We start from the raw sequence: 20,669 nt of genomic DNA, 5'->3' as shown, positions 1-20,669 counted from the left end.
CCTTGGACAGGACAGGCCAACTCTCAAGCCTCAGTCTCCTCATCTGTCATCATTTTCAATCTCTCAAAGATAAAATGAAAAGAAATATGTGATCACTAAAGATTAGACAGACATTTTCTCTTATTTTTTACAGATGGATGCTGAAATATTTAGGGGTGAAATGCCATGATGTCTATAATGTACTTTAAAATAGATCAAGAAAAAAAGATATAGCAAAATGTCAACAATTGTTAAATCTAGGTGAGGGGTATATGGGAGTTTCCTATACAATTCTCTCTACCTTTCCGTATGTTCAAAAATTTTCCTAACAAAAGAAAATTTTTTTAATAAACTAACTCTGTTTCTGGAGCCAGGAGCCCCACAAACAATGTCCCATGCTCCTGGTAGGCCTGAAAGGCAGCTGTGTCTCTTAAGTAGGTTAAACATCCTCCCTGCCATCTCCTTTATGTGGTTTCCCTAGAAATCGTTTTTTCATAGATTCCACTGAGTCCTAGCTCCATATTTAGAAGCCTTAGCACTACTCGCCCGCTTGCCCACCATCTCCCTGTCCTGCAGAGCAGCCCTGGGCTGGGGACTGCAATGCTGGCTCCATCCTCATTCGGCCACCATTTTCTCTGAGCCTCAGAATGCCCCTACCCATTAAGCAGAAACGATGACAAGTCAGTGACTGCCTGGCCATCTCACTCAAAGGCATTTCCCCCACAAAGAGGCTGAAATCCCCATTTAACAAATGGGAAAGCTGAGACCCAGGACCAGGAGAGACTAGATGCAGAACAAGGAAGGTGAGAACAGAAGGAGGTGAGAGTGAGCAAAAGCTCCCTACCTACCCCAATTCCCCCTCCTCCCGATCCCTCAGTCCCAACCCTGGCAGTGCATCTGAAGAGAGGGTGGACTGCACCTCCTTTTCTCTGGCTCCTATTTATTGGCTTGCTGGTCAGCAATAAACAGCCAAGATTGCAACGGCCCAGCCAGGTCTAGCTGACCCACACAAACACTGCCAGGCCTGCCTCTGCTGGTTGATAATGGAAGAGTTATCAGTACCCCAAGTAATCAGTCACTAACTGCTGAATGCCATGCAGTTCATAAGGGAGAGTGATGTGTGGCCAGAGACTGGGCTCTGCCCTGGACTGATGGAGCCTCCAGGGGTGGGGAAGGCCATATCTCAGGTGAGCACCTCAGCACAAAAGCCTGAGATGTCCTGGGCCTAGCCTACAGTCCTGGCCCAAGGGGAAAGAGGAAGTGGCAGTAGCCACAAGAGCCCTTAGGTACACGCCACATGCTCCTGCTCAGTCCATCTGGCCCCAGGTCCATGGATGGACCAAGTACCTGAGGTGGATAAGCCTGGTCACTGACACCAAGATACTCCCAGGCCTTATGTCACAAGCCTTGCATACAGTAGGACTTGAACGGTGTAGGTACAGAGCTAATGTTCGCTAAATGTAAAGCAGATATGCCGCTCTCAGAGTTCTAAGAGCAGGTACTTCCAGCTAGAGGTACAGGGGAGGGGTGTTTAAATATGGCATTTGGGCTGAATGTTGACAAGTGGGTGGGGTCTACACCTACAGAAATGGAGGAAGGGATCAGGTGAAGGGGAGAGCACAGACAAGCCCTGGGGGGTGAAAGCCACAGTATGTGTGGAGAGGGTGACTGGTGTTTGGCTGGAGCCTGGGGGCACAGAGGAGCATGGAGGGAGACTGCTGGGGGCAGAGGGGCTGAGGGTTGGACTTATTTGTCTCTGTCCAGCAAAGCCAGCCCAGAGGAAGTGCCCAACAAGTGAATCACTGAATGATTATAGGATCACCAGATGGAGGACTGGGAACTCCTGGACTCAGAGCTATAGAATATCATGTTTGTATAAAAATATATATTTATAGTAGAGCCTCAAGAACAGCCTTGGGAGGTAGACAGGGAGATAATTATCTCAAATTTACAAAGGAAGCTAAGGCTCAAAGAGGAACAGTGGCATGGCCAAGGTCACCCGGCTGGTCAGCGGTGGCGCACAGTGCTCTCCCCACCCTGCCCAGAAGGCTAAGCCCTGCTTGCCTTGGCATGGCCCAGGGCTGCCCAGGAGGTAAAGGCCCACCCCCCCTGTACTCCTTGGCACCACCCCCTCCACCTCTATCCAGTGCTGGGCAGCCAGACAAATGCAGCAAATGCTGCCTCATTGAGAGTTCCCCATACCACCCCAGCTGGGATTGGCTGCTTGTCACGGTGACAGCTTGTCCCTGCCCCTGTGATGGAGACAGAGCTGTTCAGGGAATCTCTGGAATTCCCAAGCCTGGTCTAGATAGGCCTCCACCCCCGAAGTTTGGGAAGCATACCCATGGAGCAAGAGTCCTGGGCTAGGAGTCGAGAGACAGTTGCCCAACTCACTGTGCAACTCTGGAGAGTCAAATCCCAGTTTCAGTGCCTGTGAAATGAAGTGGTGGCTCTCTGCCTACTTTATAGAACTGCCATGAGGACTACACGAGGGAAGGAGTGTAAAAACTTAAGAAAAGTTATAAAACAAATTTTGTCCTGGAAAATAATAATAATAAGGCTTCTCTCTACTTCAATCTGTACATTGAAACTTCAAGAGGACTCACCTCCCTCTCCTAGCAGAGATCAAACCAAGCTAACATTTACTGAGATTCTTCAGTGTATCAGGCTAGTGCATGCTTTCCATGTATTATTTCAAAGCATGCTAATGACACGCCTATAAGGTAGGTACCATTCTTCCAGATACAGAGGAGGAAACAGCTCAGAAAATTGAAATGACTTGCCTGAGCTCACCTAGCTTAGAAGTAGCTGAGCCAGTATTCAAATCCAGTTCCAGATGGCATCCAAGCTCAGGTCCTTTTGATCACAGCAGACTGTTTCAAAGGGCCCATTTCCATACCCCCAAATCTCAGAGCTACAGAATCAGTGCTCAGGGTGAGACTACATGTCATATACACATACTCCACTGAGGCCCAGGACCCCAGCATCAGATGTGCTGTGCCACCCCAAGGATTGTAGACCCAACAGGGCCATGAGAGCTGAGTGAGGTATGGGAGGGTGGCTGGCACAGCTGGTATTGAGCTAACTGGATCAGTCCTGGGCACGGAGACACCTGTCTGGCTGCCCTGGCAGATGGATGCTAGAACTGGGCCACTTGCCAAGGTCTGCCCTCCATGTCCAAACCAACCTGGACACCAAGGTTCCATTTTAGCTTCTTCCCACCCTGACCCTTGGTGGCTAGTAGTGCCTACGTAGAGCCAGACAGCTAGGGATTCTCTTTCAGTGGCTTGCGCCTCCCCTAATGTGACCATGTGGCCTCATATGCTCCCTGACAGCTGGACTGCCAAGGCAACTGCCTGAGGATGTCCTCTGCAGAGGCCCCAGCCACTGCCCCATCCCTACCCAGCAGGCTACAGTAACAGCTAGAAAAACCCAGGCTGGAATGCCCTGCCCCCAATTTGCTTTAAGACTTTGTGCCACTCGCTGCCACTCTCTGAGTCTCAAACTCTTCCTCTGTCCAATAGCAGTGCTGACCCGCTACCCCTTTCCTTTGTATTCTACTTCTGAGGTCCCAAACTTCCACCAAAAGTCACTCCAGGTCTCCAGAGAAACAAATAAACTTATCCTTTTTACAGACATAGAAACTGAAGCCCAAGGGACCACAGGGACTTGTTCAACTGTGCCACTGGGAGGCCCATACTAAAGGTCCATATTGATGACTCCAGGACACCTGCCACCTCTGTATACCCAGATGGTGGGAATAGTGATGCCCCAGACCCTGCTCAATTCTGATGGCCTACATCACCCCACCTGGCTTCCCACCCAGGCCAAATCTCTCCATCCTCCATCAGGTGGGGAACCATGCACAGTCCCTTAGTGATTATGGTGAAGGTAGGCAAGGCACCTGTCCTGCTGTTGCCCTCACCACCACTAGATTCCCATAGCAGCCTCAGAACCACCTCCCTGTCTCCGGCCCTCCTAGCCAACCCCTTCCATGACCACCAGAGGGAGCAGTTTAAATTGCAAATGTGATGGAATCCCTCTAGAACTTCACCCTGCAACCCCTGAAAACAGAATCAGCCCACACTACTCAGTCAGGCACTCAAGGTCCTCCTCTGTCTTGTGCCAACCTGCTCTGCACCTGCTGAGCCCCTGCATGAACTACTCCATTGCAAACACCTTCACCCATGCCTACTGTTTCCCACCTCTGTGCCTTTACTAGTATTGTGCCACCTGCCTGGAAAGCCCTCATTCATTCACATTCAACATTCATTCATTTATTCAATATATTTACTGAACATCTACCAAGTGACAGAAACATCTGAGCAGGTCAAAATGCACCAGTCCTTCCAATCCATCTGAAATAGCCCCTTGCCCACTCCCTCCCTCAAGGTGTGGTTCTTGGGGGCAGATGTCTGGGCCCTGGAAGCCCATAGATGAGACTGTGATTCGTCAGGGTGGCCTGTCCCCATTTCCCTCAAAAGGAGGCTGGAGTGGTCAGTTACCTTTCCTCTCTCAAGTCACCCAAAGGCCCAGCCCACCCAATAACTTCTTATCATTGAATTTGTTAGAATGTAATATTTTTATAATTTAAAACATAAACATAGCAGGGTCAGGGCCCAGCTGGAGAGGGAAATTAAAGGGGCTACCCCTTACCAGTCAAAATGTTTGAGGGGCAAGTGGCTGTCTTCCTAAAGGGGGAGCAAGTGGGGGCTGGGAGCACCTGGCTGGGATTTTTACTCTTGACAGCAGAGGCCAGAGATCAAAGAGATACCCTGCTCTCTCCCTCCCCAAGGCTTAAGACTCCAAGTGGAGGGCTCATCCTGTTGGAGTTGGTTGGGGCTAGGGGAGGGGGGGGGACAGAAGAATTAAGGCAGGGGATCAAACAGGCCTTGATGGCAGGGGTGGGGCCAAGCAGGCATCTGGCATGCTCCAGCCACTGGGTGTCAACCAGAGGTCAAGACTTAGGAGGCTCAGGGACCCATAGAGGATGGGAGGACAGGGATAGAGAGGAGGGAGGGAGGGAGGGAGGGAGGGAGGGAGGGAGGGAGGGAGGGAGGGAGGGAGGGAGGGAGGGAGGGAGGGAACAGCTAAGAAAGACGGAGCCAGCAAGAGGATGCCTAAGAGTGAAGCTAGCAGAAGTTGAGGGAGCTACCACAAGGTCCAGCAGGTCCACCCCACTCCCAGTCCCAGGGAGAATTCTGGTCACTCCTGGGTAACAGCTCTCCCCACCTCTCCACAGGAGGCCTCCAAGGGCCTAAATGGCCCTGGAGATGAGTCTGGGCTGCCATCAGGACTGGAGAATCACAGAGGCCTGACTGGGGCTGACAGCTACTCTGGCCTCCTATGCCTCAGGTGGACCACCTGGAAAGGAGGTGGTCTCAATAGCCACCAGGCCCCCATCCCCCCAATGCACATTCAGACCTCTGTGGGGAAACCATTCCCTTGAGGGAGAGCTCTGTAGCTACAGAATGGAGATCTCAGGAGAGTGGGAAGGGTTCCGGGTCCAAGGACAATGCCAGGGCCTAGCCTAGAGGGCCAGACTGGGGGTGGGGAAACTCCTCTGATCACCAGAATGATACTGACATCCCAGTGCTGAGGATTTTCAAACCATTATGTACAGCCCTGGCAGATTCTGACCCCAAATCTAAGAAGGTTAATGAGGGTGGGGTCAAAAAGTATCAGATGTCAAGCCAGGGAGAATCAGGCTGAGAGTGGCTGTGCCCACCTCCTTGCCCATCAGGGGAGGCTGTTGGTCACAGACAGCAGAATAGCTGCCATGGGGAGAACTCCAGCAGCAAGCCCCCAGAGCCCTGACGCTAAGTCAGTAAAGAGAGCCATGTGCCTTCCTTGCCTCCTCCCTACCTCACCAAAGACAAGGGTTAAAGAATACCTTCAAAGGAAGGGTTGCCCTGAAACTGGAGTTCTCCTAGCTCCATCTTTGCCTCAAAATCCCTCTGTGAAATGGAGTGGAAGTGTGCCCATGGACCCTGCCTTCTCAAAAGGTGGCTGAGAGATTCCAGAGAGAAAATGGAAGTGGAAGTAAGGTTTAAGCCTGAAAGCTGATCACACAATATATTAAGATACTCCAGAGACCCAGGTAGATACTGACTGGTCTAGCAGCACACCCCTCCAGGCAGCATCTAGGCTGAGAATAGGACTTCTGACCCCACAGGCTCATACACTAAGCGGCAGGAAAGAGGGCATAGGGACAAGGACTACTGGCGAAACCAACTGCTCCAACCCAGAACCCAAGCTAGACAGAAGGATCCAGGAGAAGGCTTCCTAGAGGAGAAGGAACCTGCCCTGAAAGCAGGGATTTGGTAAAGGGAGATGGCCTTCAGAGGGGCCGACCTCTCACTCTTCCTTGAGTTTCTCACTCCTGGGAATACAGGGTTCCCTCCATCTCAGGGGCACCATCCTGGACCATATCTCCCCATCCCATCTTCTATTGCTGGAGTAGAGCTGGCATTTGTAAGGGAAGGGGCTAGGAAGTTCCCTGAGGCAGCCAGCACAGGACAGGAGTGTGGGAAGAGACTGGAGAATGGGGATGGGGGCACAACACAACCACGACCTCATCACACAGAGTGAGGCACGCTGGAGCATGGCTCAAAGCAAATCAGGGATGGCAGGGAACCAGGCTAGAAGGCCTAGAGGTATCCCTTCCAAACCCCAGCCTCTAGGGAGCTCTGCACCCTTCGGCAGTTCCATTCTTCCAGCCGCCTATCCTTCTGAGCAGAAGGCGCGGAGACACACACATAAACACACTGGGCAATCTCCCCACTCCCCCACCTCAAGCCCAGCGTCCTTAGCCTGGCAGGAAAGACGACCTCACCCCCCCCCCCCCCCCCCCGACTTGGAAGCTGTAGTCTCGCAGTCCCGCGGGACCCTAGCAGGGTCACAGGAGTCTGGCGACCAGAGAGGCTCCAGTGTGGATCCGCGGGACTGGACGTATGTCCCCTAGAGCAGGAGGCTGTGTTGAATGGGCGGTGGAGAGGCATCCCACTGCCCAGCAGGCAGCACAGCCCGCGCCCCGCCCCATTCCTCCCGCGCGCTCTCTCCTTAGAAAAGAAAGGCTTGAGTGCTACCATTAAAGCGTCTCCATCCTCTCTCCGCATACACAAAGTTGCTCCAAGTCTCGGGGGTTCTTGGTTACAAGCCAGGGTTAGGTGGGGCAGCGCAGCAGGAGGGTGCGCAGTCTCGAACTGGAGCGCGGTGGGTGCCCCACTCCGGCTCCGCGCGTGCACGCACCCACGGGCGCGCACAAAACACCCTGTTCGCACCAGCGCCCCAAGGCTCCCACCCAATGAGAGGCCGCGCACGCGGCGCCACCGGCGGGTAGATACCCCACCTCCTGGCCGGTGCCCGGGGATCCCGGCCTCCCCTCAGCGTCCTGGCTTGGCCACACTCACCGTCGCGGGCTTGCAGTCCACGCTCTGCACCCCTCCGGGGCCGCATCCCCAGCCCGCCTCCGCTCCGCTTCCCGCTCCGGCTCGGTTCCCGCTCCGCAGGGTTCAGCTCCGAGATTGTGGCAAAGGCAACGAACGATCAGAGAGGGCGTGCGCGCGGCGTGTGTGTGCGCGTGCCCAGCCTGTGTGTGCGCGCCCGGCGTGTGCTTGTGCGTGTGCGCGGGAAGGCCCATGCGCTCCCCAGCGCGCCCGCTCATGCCTCCTGCTCTCCGCGCAATGATGCCCGTAGAATCCCTAACGCGCACTCCCTCCCGCTGGGCGCTCACGAGCGCGCGCACCCCCCAGCCGCACCCAAGGGCCCGGTGCCCGGGCCCTCCGGATCCCGAAGCGCTGCCCGCGGCCCCGCAGAGTGAACCTCCCTCCCCTTCCGTGCTGGCCCCACTTCAGATCCCCTACAGCTTCCTGAGGTAGCCCCTCTGGCGTCCCTGCTTCGTTACCACGCCCCGCCAAGTCATGGCTGCGCTCCCAGCCGGGGCTCCCAACTCGGGCTGCGCGGCTCGTACCGAGATGCTCCGGTTCCCCCTTAGTGGCCTGCGCCGCCCGCAGCCCGGTGCTCTCCCGCTCCTTCTCGCATCCTCTTCTGTCGCCGCCCCTTCTTTGCCTCCTCTCCCTTCTCCCGCCTGCCCCGCCCTACCACCAGCCCATCCCAGTCCGTTCTCTCCTATCTACCTTGCTGCCGGCCTCTCCAGCGCCCCCAGCTCCCCGCAGCCCTACGCCTCTCACATTCTCCGCATGACATTGGGTGTCGCCTGCCGCTCGCCGGGCCCAGGGTTTGAGCGCGCACTGGGCGGCGAGAGGACCCGGAGGCGCTGGATTTCGGTGCCCCGGGCCCGCCACCCGCTCAGCTCTCCTCTCCCTCCGCCACTCCTAGCTCCTGCGACGTACAGTGGTAGCCTCAGCTATCTCTAACTACCCCCATCTCGCTCGAGCTTAAAGGGATAGCGCACCAGTTCGACCTTCCCCACCTGGGGCACCAAGAAGGAAGGCCTCCCCGCCGCCAGGGTGGTGACGCAGCCCGGGCCGTGGTGCGCAGCCGTTGAGCCCGGCCTTCCCCGCTTGGAGGTGAGTCAAGGAGAGCGGCGGTCAGAAGCTGCCCAGACCACCCCATCCAGGGGGCGCTCAGTGCTTGTTGATGGCTAAGCCTAGGAGCTGGCTGGTGGTGTGGGAGACTTGCAGGATGGGCGATGGGGCTGCGTGGCTCTGGGAGGAGGGATCAGGGAAACATGTCTGAATCTGAGACCAGGGTGAAGACACCTGTCATGATGGGAGGACAGAGCTCATAAGGTGGTTTCCTGCTCCTGCTGTGTGACCTTGGGGAAATGCCTGGCTCTCTCTGGGCCTCAGTTTACACTTCCTTGAAGGACATTGGCTTCTATCATCTCTGAGACCATGCCCACCTCTGATATAGTATTAGATCCCATAGGAGAGGGAGACCCAAGGCAGGCCCTCAGCACCCAGAATTCTACCCACTCCTTGCTTCTGAGAGCTGGGCCACCATCACCCCACCCTCACCAGGCTTGGTCTGCCCCTCCCCTCATTCTTTAACCTTCCTTCTCCATCCTCCTCCTCAGTGGAACAAGGCAAAGAGTTACAGGGACCTACCCGGGATAGAACACTACAGTTTGCAGAGCTCTTTCACATCCGAGATCTCCCTGGGCCCTCGTAACACCCCTAAGAACTAAAGTGCACCCCTAGACTCCTGATCCTGAATAGGGCAAGTGCATGAGCATTTCATCTTCCTCATTCACCACCCCCATTTGTTTACTAAGCATCTATTATGTGCCCCACCCTGTGCTAGGTACTGGGGAGACACAGATGATTTAGACACATTCCTGCCCTCAAAAAATGAGACAGCAAGAGGTATGATGGAACTTTTGGGAATGGAGGAGGTCCAGGAGAGCTTCTGCAGGAGGTGACATTGAAGCTAGGAATTGAAGGATGAGTAAGAGTTGACCAGGCAGAAAGGAACATAAAGGGCATTTCATGCCAAGTGAAGAGCATGTGCAAAGGTCTGAAAGTAGGAAATAAGGAAGGTGGGGTGTATTGGGGGGAAGAGAAGCTATAAGAGCCTTGAGTTGAGGAGATTCAACTTTGTTTGGGGCAGCAGCAGGACTACCACTTAGCAGATCTAGGCAGAAGCCCTCCCCATCATTCAGCCATTACAGAGGTATAGCTAAGGGCTTCCCAAATCCAGGAGCTTTTGAAAGAGACCTCCTCTTCTCTCCATCTGCTCCCCATTTCTGCAGCCAGATGCAGAACAGCCTCCCCCTGCTGACCAGAGCTGGAAGTGGGAGAAACCCAGACTCCACTGTGACCAGGGTATGAGTCCAAGGAGGGCCAGACTTGGGCACCCACATACCCAAGGTGCTCTGTAAAAACTCCAGACTTTGGTGTCAGGCATACCCCATGTCAATTCCAGCTTTAGTGTCCTCCTCTGTACAGTGGAAATAAAAACACTCAGCCACCAAGGGGGTTGGTGAAGGATTCATGAGGAATGATGCACAGGAATGACCCAGCACACAGTAGGTATTTAGCAAATGGCCTTTTCCTTCCCCACACTTGAGTTTGGCTTTGTGGCCCATCCCAAAGTCCCTTACTGTTTTTCAGTTCCTTCCTTGCCTGATCATTTTCCTTCTGCCTTCCTACCAGACTTTCTGGGGGCCTCTAGGGAGATGAGCTCATGGCTGTTGACTGTTCTGGCTCAACACACCTGAGGAGTCTTCCCAGGGCTCCCAGGTGGACCCTAGGAAAGCAAAACAGCGACAAACAGCCTTTCCCTAGAGTCCTTGACATCCAAGCAGTCCACAACCCCAGTCTATGCCCCATCCATTTCTCTCACTCTTCTGTTCTGGGAGCCACACAGCCTTTGTGTCTGTGCTTGAGAATGTATGCCCCCAGCTTTGCTTTGCAACCTTAGGTAAATGGCATGCCCTCTCTGAGCCTTAAGTTCCTCCCCAAGTATGGGGGCAAGCTTGTGTGCTACACAGAGGCAATGACCATAAGTCTAAGTCATTTATTTCCCCTCAGCAGGCCCAGGCCTTGACATTCTATCCAGCAGTTCTGCACAGAGCCAGGCAGGTATGGAGGTCCCATTTGTAGCCCCTTGTGTCCTGCCCTTGTGCTAATGACCAGTAGCTATTGCCACCTCTGCCTTCCAGCAGGCTTTACAGAGAAGCAAGGCATGAATAATGAACAGGCCCACTTGGAGGAACTGCTCTCTCCTGCCAGAGCAGTGTAAGCTGGGGGCCTGAGGCCAGGAGCAAGGCCAGTGTGGGCAGCTCCAGGAAGGAGCTCCTTCACCACAAGCTGGGAGCTTGCTGTTTCCTGCCACAAGGGCTGGGTCAATGTCCTTGCAGATGCCCACCCAGGGCCCCTGTGCTATTTTCAGCCATCTCCACAGGCCAGTGGGGAAAACCTTGGCAGTGTCCCAGATCCAGTCACCAAGCCAGGTCTAGCCCAGGCTGAGTTCCCCACATGGAGTCCCAGGAGGCAGTGGGCATTTCCTTCCTGCCATCATACAAAGAAATGTAAAATTACAGCTGGGACAAGTACTGTGAAGAGCTATAGAGCTATTAGGTCGAGGCCTGGTCTGTTCTTGGGCAAACCTCTAGCTTCCTGGGTCAGGCTGAAAAGGTTCAGAAAAAATTCCCCCACCCAGCCAGGCTATCTCCTTGCTGTCTTTCATCCCATCTCCCCACCTCTAAGTCTTTCTCCACCTGTCCCCACCACTACTTGGCTTCCACGCAATCTATTCACCTCTTAAATCCTTTCATCCTTAAAAAGCCTTCCTTGACTACCCTCTGCCCACTCCATTCTCCCTCTTCCTCTCTACTCTTGACTATGTGTCAGGAGTTTTCACTCATTGAATCATCCTCATACCAATCCTGGTATTATCATTCCCATTTCAGAGAGGGAGAACCAAGGTTCAGTGTGGAGTTCCAGGATTTGAACTAAGAGCCATTGTTCTTCATTCTTTCCATGAAGAGTTATTGAGGGCTTAGTCCATGCCAGGCAGTGTGCCAGGTGAGGAGAACACATATCAGAAGTCTGGAGAAAGAAACAGACAGAAATCAAACCATCATACAAAGAAATGTAAAATTACAGCTGGGACAAGTACTGTGAAGAGCTATAGGGCTGTTAGGTCGAGGCCTGGTCTGTTCTTGGGAGTCAGGAAAGGCTTCCTACAGAATGTGACATTTGGCCTAGCACGAAAAAGTTGGGGGCTCCAGAGAGAAGGCCTAGCACATGCAAAGGACTTGCGGTGAGAGATGGGAGAAAAAGGAAATTGGAGATGGGGTTACAGGTGGCATGGGGCCAGAACAACAGGTCCTTGTGGGCACCACAAGGAGTTAGGGATTTAGTTTGGTGGCTCTGAGCTGACCCTGGAAGTTTGAAGCAGAAGATGGTGACCCGTTGTTCCTCTCACTGCTTCCCAGACTGCCACGTGGCACCCTACACCCAGGAACCACTTCTATCCCCTTCTTCTGATGCCCATGCCCTAGCACAAGATAGAGCATGCTGGGGATTCCGACTTGGCTGGTTTGGCAGCATGGTGCTGGGATCAGGAGACATTGACTCAGCCTCCACTCAGACTCTAGCTGAACAACTCTGAACAGCATCTGTCTCTTCCTCCCTCGATCTCCCACCCCCTTTCCCCATAACTGTAAGCAAAGATTGGACTAATCCTCTCTGCCATTTCTGGTTGGTCCAGGACCAGAGCTTGTAACAAGGGAATGGAGAAGATTCAACAGTCAAAATTATGCCCCCACCCCTTTCCCAGCTGGATTCCAGGGCCTAGAGCCCTGCAGGTGGGGAGAGGGGCTGCTTGGGACCTACTGCAGGCCTAGTGCTTTCCCATCCCTCCTCCATGCCTGAGCTTACTTTTCTCAGACCTCTCCATCCCCCACCCCAACCTGGCCTGTGCCCTTACTCACCACTCTCCCCATCAGATGTCTGGGGGTCCCTGCTGGCCTATAAGAGCTGAATTGGATCCTTGGGGCTTTGGTTTTCCCATCTGTAAAGGAGAATAATGTTTTGCTCCTTCCATCTCCCTGGGCAAAAGAAAGGATGAAAGAAACTGGAATTCTAGGTTTAACCTCAAGCTACTCTATCAGGGACACTGCTCCCTTGTCAAGCTTCCTTCTGGGACCCTGAAGTCAACACAGCTGGGGAAAATAAACATACCAGCTGACCTTATAAAACCTCCTCCTGGAAAATCTAAGTCAGTTGCTCCTCCTCAAGGACACAGCACACCTCCCCAATAGGACTACATTGCCCTTGACCGTGCCACCAGGCAGAGACAGCCTTATGAGCCCCATTTACAGGGGGGAAATAGACTCCAGAGAAAAGGGGCTGGCCTGATTCACCACAAGTCCCCTTACTTCATCTGAGGCTGCCTGGGGAAAGTCCAGGGAAGGGGAACTCTGTAAGGTGCCACTTCCCCTCCCCTCAGGGCTCCCTAGTGGGTCCGGTGGGGCAGGAGGTGGGGCTGCTACAGAAAAAAGCTCGCTCCCTCCCTGGCAGCACTGCACTCTTCTTGTGGGAGGCTTTCTTCTGACCTCTGAGTTGCAATTGCTGCCTTTGAGCATGCCTTATCTTTTTTTAAAATATGTTTTTATTGATTTTGGGGGGGGGAGGGGGAGAGAGAGAAACATCTATGTGAGAGAGATGCATCAATCAGTTGCCTCCGGTTGAAACCACAACCCGGGCATTGGGAATTGAACTGGCTACCTTTTGGTGCATGGGACAATGCTCAGCCAACTGAGGCACACTGGCCAGGACCTGTACTATCTTTTCAAGGACCTGTACTATCTGTTCTATCCATCCTAAGAATGCTGGGAGGACACTGAAGGAGTTGTCCCCAGGCTAGCCAGGGTCCTTCAGCCCATGGAGCAGGGGCCAGGCCAGCTTGTTGAGAGGGCCTGGGTCAATCCACAGTCCTTCCACATCAGCTTTCTCTACAGTAATCACACCTGCCTATAACACGGGGAAGTGCTTTCCTGTCCACAAGCCTATCACAAGTACCTTCTTAGTGAAGGCTCTCTACAACCCAGGGAAGTAGGAACAAGGATGATCTTCATTTACAGATAAGGAAACTGAGGCACAGATTTATGGCCAGTATGGACACTGGGGATCTACAGTCCAGCAGAGTCACACAACAGGGGCTCAGGAAGAGGTGGTGCCAGGGGCAGCAGGAGTGGTGGGTGTTGGGGGTCTGGGCAGAAAGGTTACCCTGCCTATTACTGGGAGGAAGGACTGGACTTATAGTTTGGGAGGCCAGTGGGGCAGGGGAAGTTTGTACACCTGGAAGTGTGTACAGCTCAGGGGAAAGACCTACCATTCAGCTCCCACTCAGAGGGTGTGCCCTGTGCCATGCTCCTCGGGGAACTCACAGGCTGTGAGCACACAGGCACATGGTCAGATCCATAGAGAAATGCCAAGATTCCAGGTCCTGGAGTGGACACTGTGTCAGGGTTGGGGGATGGAAGCTGGCAGGGTCACAGAGCTAATTATCAGTAGCCCAAGGAGCCTGCCCTGGCCTCAGAGGAGAGGAGGGGGCCTGCTGAAGTCACCTGGGCTGGCATCAGATGGATGGAGCTCTCCAAAAAAAGGTGATGGAATGGCTGCTGCCCTTAGAGGATACATAGGAATTCACTGGGCACAGGAGGGGGGCCTAGGGAGTAGGAAGTGCACTGGTAGGGGCAAATTGGGTCTGAGTCACCTCTGGGTCCTCAGCACCCACCAGCCCAGGCCTGGCCATGGCAGGGATTCAGGGACTATGTGCTGATCACATGGATGATGTTTGAATGCAAGAGGGAGGGAAGAGAGGGGAAGGGAGGGGAAAGAAGATAGGAAAGGAGGGGGAGGAATAAAGGAAAGAGGGAGGGAGGGAGGGAGGGAGGGAGGGAGGGAGGGAGGGAGGGAGGGAGGGAGGGAGGGAGGGAGGGAGGGAGGACTACATGAGCACAGACAGAAAAATAACAAAGCACCCACACTGTTGAGGGAGTAGCAGGATGGTGAGCAGGGTGTACTGGGGACAGTTGGCAGGGCAGGGTGTCAAGGCTAAGTACCCAAGACCTTTGAATGCCATGGAGGATGACTGGACTTCAAAGGGTTTTAAGGGGAGGTAGATAGTCAGATCTGAATTTGTGGACACTCCCTCTGGCCCCTGTGGGAAGGATGGATTGGAGGGGAGTGAAACTGGGAGTGGAGCCTACAGGGAAGGCTGTTGAGGTCATTCAGGTGAGAGGATGCAGTGGGATGGAGGGGTCCAAAGGTAGATACTTAAGAATTAAGAGGCAGGACTTTGGGAGTGTCTTGGTGTAAAGGTAGGAAAGAAAGAGTCCCCAAGGCCTTTGAACAGAGTAACTGCTGTTTGCAGGGAGCTGCTCCCCACCAGGCTTCATGACCTTGTTCCAGGGAACCCTCACACCAGCCTCCCTCAATTGCAGTGTGTAGAGGGCACCCTGAGCAGGCCCCCTTCAAGGTGGGACACTCCCCTCTGGTGGGGATGTTAAGACTGCCAGGCTACAGGTGAGTACCTTCCCTCACTGAAGAGAGGTGTGCCTTGCCCAAGACCTTGCCCTTCTATGGGGAGCTGCATTCAGTAGCTAGTCAAAGCAGGGGATAAAGGCCTAACCCTCTTGCTCCAAATCAGGACAACACTGCAAAGAACACTAAAGTCCCAACCCATCACAGCCCACCTTCTCCCTTGCCCCATCTTGCTTCTCCCTCTGTCCCTCCCCTTATGGCTTTTGATCCCAGTAAACCTCTTGCATGCTAATCGCTCTTCATGCACTGATATTATCATTCTAATCTTATCCGTGAGAAAATTGAGGCTCAGAGATGTTAAGTGTCTTGCCCACCACCACTGCACAGCTGATAAGTGGCAGTTCAGGGCCTCTGGCTGGCTGGGGCAGGGGTGTGGGGAGGTGGTCAGACCCCAGAGAAGGCCAGTCCAGCCAAAGGCCAGCGCTAGAACCAGGAGGGACTTATTCCATCTGCCTCTCCCCATTCCACAGATAGGGAAACTGAGTTCAGAGAATGGAAAAAATGTATCCAGGTTCGTAATGTCATTTAATGATGGTCCCAGGCGTGTTCCCTAGGGTTATGCCTCTCAGCTCAGCACAGGTGTTTCCTTTGGACCAGAGTGATGTCTCTTCCTGCCTGTCCCATTTCCAAGCCCAGCACTGAGTCTCAGGCTCAGAGACCTGGCTGGGTCCACCCTTCCCAATTTCCCAAGGCTGAAACGAGGCACCTGTGGCTCCCCAGGCCTATCGCAGAGACCCATGCAGCAGGCTAAGCTGCCCAGCCCTGGCATGAAGCTGATGTACTGGGCTGGGTGGGGAGGCAGGCATTTGACTTGCACAGCAGAGCAAACAGACTGGAAGAAAATCAATTTGAGTGTTCGATTAATTTTATTTTTTTTTAATCCTTACCCAAGAACCTGTTCATTTTATTTTTAGAGAGGGGAAGAGAGAGAGAGAAACATTGATGTGAGAGACACACATTGATTGGTTGCCTCCAATACACACCCTGACTGGGGCCAGGGATTGAACCTGCAACCCAGGTACATGCCCTTGACCAGGAATCGAACCTGAGACCCTTAGGGGTGCAGGCCGATGCTCTAACCACTGAACCAAACCAGCCAGGGCCCATGTGGTGTTTTTTGTTGTTGTTGTTTTGTTAATACTTTTCAGACAGAGTGGAAAGGAGAGAAAGAGAGAAACATTGATATGAGAGAGACACATCGATTGGTTGCCTCCTGCATGCACCCTGACTGGGTACAAGGAGTGAACTCGAAACCCAGGTACATGCCCTTGACTGAGAACCGAACCCACAACCCTTTGGCGTGCAGACCAGTGCTCTAACCATTGAGCAAAACCAGCCAGGGTGCATGTGGTGTTTTAATATAACAATTATGAAGGGACTAAAAAGTATAAAGGAGCAGTTATTAATAATGCATACCATGTACCACATTTAAATTCATTTAAACATAAATTAGTCATTTAACAATAAAAACAAAATCCTCTTTAATCCTTAAAATTAATTTTTCCAACAGACCCACTGATGGCTGCCCTGCTATGGTGCTTTACTACCCCCAAGACAGCCCCCTCCATGCCTCTCTTCTTCATTAAGCCCGGAAGAGGTGTTGGTCCTGGTGAGAGCAGCCCCCTCCCCTAAACAAAGCTTCCTGTCCTTCTAGCTAAAGCCTCCCCCTCTCTGGTCTCCTATAAGGTAAGTGGATGAATTGCAAAATTACAGGTGAGAATGGCAGATACAGAGCTCAAACATTGGGGTCAGACAAACATGAGTTCTTACTCAGTTACTCAGGACATGTGGGAGCTGGCCAACTTCCTGGCACGCTCATTCTCAAGTGAGGTCTTTGGACCAGCAGCATCGACATCACCTCATCATCTGTTAGAAACCAGAAATCTTGTACCCCACCCTAAATCACTTGAATCTGAATCTGTGTTTCAATAAGACCCCAATAACTTATATGCACATTACATTTTAAGAAGCACTACCCTAGTGTCTCTGAGCCTCAGCCATCTCCTCTGAAAAATGTAGATAATAATGATATCTGGCTTGCAGTTTAGTTTATAAAGGATTATGAAAATGTACATGAAAACAGTTCAGCAAACTGTAAAGCAAGAACCTACAAAAATGTTCACTACTTATCACCCTAAGCCATTTTGTTATGTTTGTCAAACCTCACATCTGATAGCATTTCAGGAACTTGACCTAACAAGTCAGAAGCCTTCTAGTTTCTCAACATTTTGCTGCCTGTATCTGGGGCCCAACCAGGAGTTTCCTAAAGGAACCAAAGAGTTTGTAACCAAGGAACTCTTGACTAGAGGAAATAAAGTCACTTGCTGTCTAAAACATCATTGGGGTCCTCCCCTGCTCACAACATACTAGGAACTGCTGGTGGTGGGTGGGGCCGGGAGTGAGGGCAGTATACTCCCACCGTCGTCGGGGTGCAAGTGGCTGATCTAGATAGATATCAGCAGCCAAGGGCTCCAGTGTTTACCTTGTCATTATTTTGTAGGATCTTTCCTAAAGATACAATCTAAGAGTGGTGAAAATGGGCATCCCTGTCTTGTTCTTGTTTTTAAGGAAAATGGTTTTAGTTTTTGCCCATTGAGTATGATGTTGGCTGTAGGTCTGTCATATATGGCCTTTATTATGTTGAGGTATGATCCCTCTATTCCCACTTTGCTGAGAGTTTTTATCAGAAATGGGTGCTGGATTTTGTCAAATGCTTTTTCTGCATCTATTGATATGATCATATGATTTTTGTCCTTCATTTTATTCATGTGATGTATCACATTTATTGATTTGCAGATGTTATACCAGCCTTGCATCCTCAGAATAAATCCCACTTGGTCGTGGTGTATGATCTTTTTAATGTATTGCTGGATCCAGTTTGCTAGTATTTTAGTGAGGATTTTAGCATCTATCTTCCTTGCCACAGCCATCAGACAGGAAGAAAACATAAAAGGTATCCAAATTGGAAAGGAGGAAGTAAAACTGTCATTATTTGCAGATGACATGATATTGTAGATAGAAAACCCTAAAGACTCCATCAGAGTACTACTAGATTTGATAAATGAATTCAGCAAGGTAGCTGGAAATAAAATCAACATCCAGAAATTGGTGGCATCATTATACACCAACAATGAACTTTCAGAAAGAGAAACTAAAAAAACAATACCATTTACCATGGCAATTAAAAAAATAAGGTACCTGGAATAAACTTAACCAAGGATGTAAAAGACTTGTAATCAGAAAACTACAAGACACTGAAAAAAGAAATAGAGGAAGATGTAAACAAGTGGAAGAATATACTATGCTCGTGGACTGGAAGAATTAATATCATTAAAATGTCCATACTACCCAAAGCAATTTATAGATTCAATGCAATTCCTATTAAAATAACAACAGCATATTTCACAGATCTAGAATAAACATTTTGAAAACTTATATGGAACCAAAAAAGACCCCAAATAGCTGCAGCTATCTTGAGAAGAAAGAACAGGGTGGGAGGGATCACTTTACCGGATATCAAACTGTACTACAAAGCCATTGTTATCAAAACAGCCTGGTATTGGTACAACACCAGACATATAGACCAGTGGAACAGAACAGAGACCCCAGAAATAGACCCAAGCCATTATGGTCAGTTAATATTTGACAAAGGCAAGAGCATACAATGGAGAAAAGACAGCCCCTTCAATAAATGGTGCTGGGAAAATTGGACGAGTAGGTGCAAAAAAATGAAACTAGACCACCAACTTTCATCATACACAAAAATAAACTCAAAATGGATAAAAGACTTAAATGTAAGTCGCAAAACTATAAAAATCCTGGAAGAAAACATAGGCAGTAAAGTCACAGACATCCCACATAGTGGAATTTTCACTGATACATCTCCTAGGGCAAGAGAAACAAAAGAAAAAATAAACATATGGGACTACATCAAACTGAAAAGCTTCTGCACAGTAAAAGAAAACAGCCTCAAAATACAAAAGAACCCCACAGTATGGAAACATATTTGCCAAGGATGTATCTAATAAGGGGCTAATTTCCAAAGTGTACAAAGAACTCATACACTCAGCAAGAGGAAGACAAACAATCCAACTAAAAAATGGGCAAAGGACCTGAATAAACACTTCTCCAAAGAGGACATACAGATGGCCAAGAGACATATGAGAGAATGCTCAACGTCACTAATCATCAGAGAGATGCAAATTAAAACCACAATGAGGTATCACTTCACACTTGTAGGAATGCTGCCATCAACAAATCAACAAACGACATGTGCTGGTGAAGATGTGGAGAAAGGGGAACCCTAGTACGCTGCTGGTGGGAATGCAGACTGGGGCAACCACTATGGAAAACAGTATGGAGGTTCCTCAAATAATTAAAAATGGAGCTGCCGTTTGACCCAGTGATTCCACTCCTAGGAATATATCCTAAGAATCCTGAAACACCAATCAGGAAGAATATATGCACTCCTATGTTCATAGCAGCACAATTTACAATAACTAAGATCTGGAAACAGCCCAAGTGCCCATCAGGAGATGAGTGGGTTAAAAAGCTGTGGGACATTTATACCATGGAATACTATGCAGCTATAAAGAAGAAAGATATTGTACTATTTGGGACAGTATGGAAGAACCTGGAGAATATTATGCTAAGCGAAATAAGCCAGGCAGAGAAAGACAAACATCACATGATCTCACTTATATGTGGAATCTAAAGAACTTAATAAACTGATGAACAGAAATGATTCAATGACATGGAAGCATGGATCAGACTGATGAATCTCAGAGGAATGGAGGAGGGTGGGTGGGTGGAGGGGGAGAGATTAACCAAAGAACTTATATGCATCTATGCACAACCCAAGGACACAGACAATGGTGTGGAGAGGGACTGGGGAGGGAGGTGGGGTGGGATGGAATGGGTCACTGGGGAGAAAAAGGGACATCTGTAATATTTTGAACAAAAATAAAATAAATTTTTAAAACATTTTTTTAAATAAAATTTTTTTAAAGATACAATCTAAAGTGTGGGCAAAGCTTTATGCCATCAGGCTACCTCTAATTATGAGTAACTGAAAATAACATTGAAAGACTAAGTAAATGAGAGTAAAGACCTTAAGATATTAAAGAACTTGCAATGACAAGAGGAAATGTTTATAATGTACTGTGGGATACAGAACAACTATAAATTCACCTATGTTTTTAAAAATTGTATATATAAATGATAGCGGCAGCGTGTTTCTGGCCAAGGAATGCTATTTCCTGGTTTCTAGGCTCTCTACGAACCCAAGCCCCATGGCCAGGGTACCCTGTGAGCAAAGCCCTGCTTCCGGAAAAGAGGCCTGAGGCAGGAAGGGAAGCTGATGGAGGGAAAGGGTCAGGGCAGCTGCTGACAAGAGAACTGCAGAGACCAATAGAAGGAAGACAGTGAAAGAGGCGGGCATGAACCACCTTGCAGAAGTGTGAAGGGAAAGCTATATACCATTTTTCCAAGATGGAGCTGGCCCTAAGCAATGGGGGTGCAGGACAGAGCAGCACCAGTACACTCCAGGCTCTCGGAGATTAGACTTGAAATAGGACTGAACCTACTGAGCCCAGAACAGGCAGGAACTGACACCATGTCACAACATGCAAAGGTCTTTAGCAATGGCTGTTTGACATGGAGAGAACAAGT

General features: G+C 50.8%; 1 protein-coding gene and 1 long non-coding RNA gene across 14 annotated transcripts in view; one reads left to right on the top strand and one right to left on the bottom strand.

Annotated features, from left to right (window-relative positions):
* LINGO1 (leucine rich repeat and Ig domain containing 1) overlaps window positions 1-8,329 on the bottom strand; it is a 222,774-nt gene extending 214,445 nt beyond the window's left edge. The window contains exons 1-2 of one of the 13 annotated variants that reach the window (XM_081120673.1): window positions 8,118-8,329; window positions 7,392-7,497 (exon numbers count right to left, since the gene is read on the bottom strand). The gene's annotated coding sequence lies outside the window, so the exon portion shown is untranslated. Of the gene's footprint in view, window positions 1-7,067; window positions 7,243-7,391; window positions 8,035-8,117 lie in introns of those variants that run through there. The other 12 variants (XM_081120679.1, XM_081120681.1, XM_081120667.1 and 9 more) reach the window with 12 other exon arrangements.
* Window positions 8,210-18,896, top strand: LOC308548763. Its single transcript, XR_013997665.1, has 3 exons — window positions 8,210-8,510; window positions 16,510-16,685; window positions 17,796-18,896. It is a non-coding gene; the product is annotated as an uncharacterized lncRNA (long non-coding RNA).
* The last annotated feature ends 1,773 nt before the right edge of the window (window positions 18,897-20,669 follow it).

The sequence above is a fragment of the Miniopterus schreibersii genome (assembly GCF_964146895.1).
Source record: "Miniopterus schreibersii genome assembly, chromosome: 1".
Lineage (NCBI taxonomy): Eukaryota > Metazoa > Chordata > Mammalia > Chiroptera > Miniopteridae > Miniopterus > Miniopterus schreibersii.
Note: the sequence above shows the minus strand (reverse complement) of the source record. Positions and strands in the feature narration are given on the sequence as shown.